We start from the raw sequence: 2857 nt of genomic DNA, 5'->3' as shown, positions 1-2857 counted from the left end.
ACCTGGCTAAGTTTTTTTTTTTTTTTCCATTTTTTTTTAGAGATTGGAGTCTCACTATGTTGCTCAGGCTGGTCTTGAACTCCTGGCCTTAAGTGATCCTCCTGCCTCAGCCTCCCAAAATGCTGGGATTACAGGTGTGAGCCACTGTGCCTGGCCATTTTTTTTTAAAGGCAGATCCTTGCTTTGTCCCCTAGACGGGAATGCAGTGGCGTGATCACAACTCACTGCCGCCTAGACCTTCAGGCTCAAGCGATCCTCCTCCCCCAGCCTCCTGAAATGGTATAGTGTTATTTGAAAGTGGACTTGGGTTAGTTGTATATTGTAAACTCTAGGGCCACTCAGCTGGGACCACAGGTATGCACCACCATACCCAGCTAGTTAAAAAACTTTTTTTGGTAGGGATGGGGTTTCACCATGTTGCCCAGGCTGGTCTCAAGTGACCTTTCTGCCTCAGCTTCTCAAAGTGCTGGGATTACAGGTGCGAACCACTGTGCCCAGTCTCAACACTTTAAATATTTCACTGCACTCTTCTCTTGCTTGCATGGTTTCTGAAGAAAAGTCGGAAGTAATTCTTATCTTTGTTCTTCTCTGGGTAAGGCTATTTATTTTTTCCTCTTTCAGAATTTTTTTTTTCTCTTTGATTTTCTGTCATTTGAAAATTTTATGCCTAGATGTAGTTTTTCAGGCATTTATCCGCTTGATGTTCTCTGAGCTTCCTGAATCTCTGGTTTGGTGTCTGACATTACTCTCAGGAAATTCTCAATCATGATTATTATTTCAAATATGTCTTCTATTCCTTCCTCTATTTCTTCTCCTTTGGTTATTTCCCATATATATCTATCATACCTCTTACATTTATCCCACAGATCTTAGATATTCTGTTGTTTTTGTTTGTTTGTTTTAGCATTTTTTTGTTTGCTTTTCAGTTTTGTAGATTTCTATTAAGATGTCCTCAAGGACAGAGGCTCTTTCCTCAGTTGTATGCAGTCTATTAATAAGCCCATCAAGGTATTCATTTCTGTTACAGTGTTTTTGATCTTGACTTAAACATCAAAAACACTGTAACAGAATTTCTATGTGGTTCTTTCTTAGGGTTTCCCTCTCTCTGCTTGCATTGTCCATCTCTTCTTGCATGTGGTCTACTTTATTCATTAGAGCCCTCAGCACATTAATCATAGTTATTTAAAATTTCTGGTCTGATAATTTCAATATTCCTGCTATATCTGAGTCTGCTTCTAATGTTTACTCTGCTCAAACTGTGTTTTTTGCCTTTTAGTGTGTCTTGTAATTTTTTCTTGATAGCGAAACATGATGCATTGGGCAAAGGAAACTGCTGTTAAATGGGTCGTTAGTGATGTGGTGGTGAAGTGTTGGGGTGGATGGGTGGCATTCTATAGCTCTGTGATTAGGTACAGTCTTTTAGTAAGCTTGTGCCTCTGGACTGTGAACTTCACATGTGCTTGTTTTTTTTCTCCACCCACCTCCCTTTTTGCAGGACAAGATGGCTAGAGTTGGCTGGAGTTGGATATTTCTATTTCCCGAGGTCTGTTAGCCTCTGACAAAACCCCAGCAGCTTAGGCTCTGGTTAGTTTCTCCCGCGGGCTGACCTTGTTAGGAAGTTTCAAGTGCTCCCCTTCTCTCCCCCTGCTGGAAGCAAAAGGGGATTTTTCTCAGATATTCACTATAAGAACCTGGTATGCTGAAGGAGGTAACACTCACAAATGTGTCTAAGTCCCCTAATGACTGGGTCCCTCTGGAGTTTCTCTTTCTCAGACTTGATACGCTGAGCCTCCAGCAGTCCATCATTTACTGTTCAGGTTTCCAAACCTGGGCACTGGCCCTCATGAAGGTTTTGCTCCAGTAAGTTGTGATTGTCTGTATTTGCCTATAGGTATCTCTAATTTTCGGGGTAGTGGTTTGGACTGTGACCTCTCTCCTCTGAAGGATCTGGGGAAATGTGTTGATTTTTCAATTTGTTTGGCATTTCACTTGTTGTCAGGATACAGTGACAACTTCCAAGCTTCTTACATGCTGGGTCAGAACCTAGAAGTCTGTTTCACATGTTTTTGCTCACCACAGGGCATTCGCACCAGAGGCGTCACTCAATAATCAGATGGAACAAATAGTGCTTTCTGTACATGTCAATTAGCCTCTTTCTAGCACCCATTTGCCTGCTTAGTGGGCTCATGGACAAGGTGCATGATAGCAGGAATATATATTTTTCAGGGAGTCACTAAGGCTAATCCACTTAATTTGCCAAACGCCAAGATCCCAATATAAATGCTGAGCAAGTAATATGGCACCATCTCCTGGGAGAACCAGCAAGCAACCTGGTAGCAGGTTCATTACCTTTCTATCATGGATAGAATGACAATTTGCTCTCAGTGGACTAGAGACTTATTTTAAATATGGATTTGCTTTTTCTTTTGTTTTTCTTTTTCTGAAACAGCGTCTTACTCTGTTGCCCAGGCTGGAATGCAGTGGCGCAATCTCAGCTCACTGCAACTTTTGCCTCCCAGGCTCAAACGACTCTCCTGCCTCAGTCTCCCAAGTAGCTGGAATTACAGGCATGCGCCTCCACACCCGGCTAATTTTTGTATTTTTAGTAGAGAGAGGATTTCTCCATGTTGGCCAGGATGGTCTCGAACTCCTGACCTCAAGTGATCTGCCCCACCTTGGGCTTCCAAAGTGCTGGGATGGCAGGCATTAGCCACCATGCCTGGCCTGGATTTGCTTTTTCTGTCCATAATGCTTTTGCCAGGACCACCATCTGTGGACTTACCAAATTCCTTATTTCTTGTCATGATATATAACTCAGATCTAGACTTGTAGTAATAATAGTAAAAAAAAAAAAAAA

This window comes from Mandrillus leucophaeus, unplaced genomic scaffold (genome assembly GCF_000951045.1).
Source record: "Mandrillus leucophaeus isolate KB7577 unplaced genomic scaffold, Mleu.le_1.0 Scaffold67, whole genome shotgun sequence".
Lineage (NCBI taxonomy): Eukaryota > Metazoa > Chordata > Mammalia > Primates > Cercopithecidae > Mandrillus > Mandrillus leucophaeus.
Note: the sequence above shows the minus strand (reverse complement) of the source record.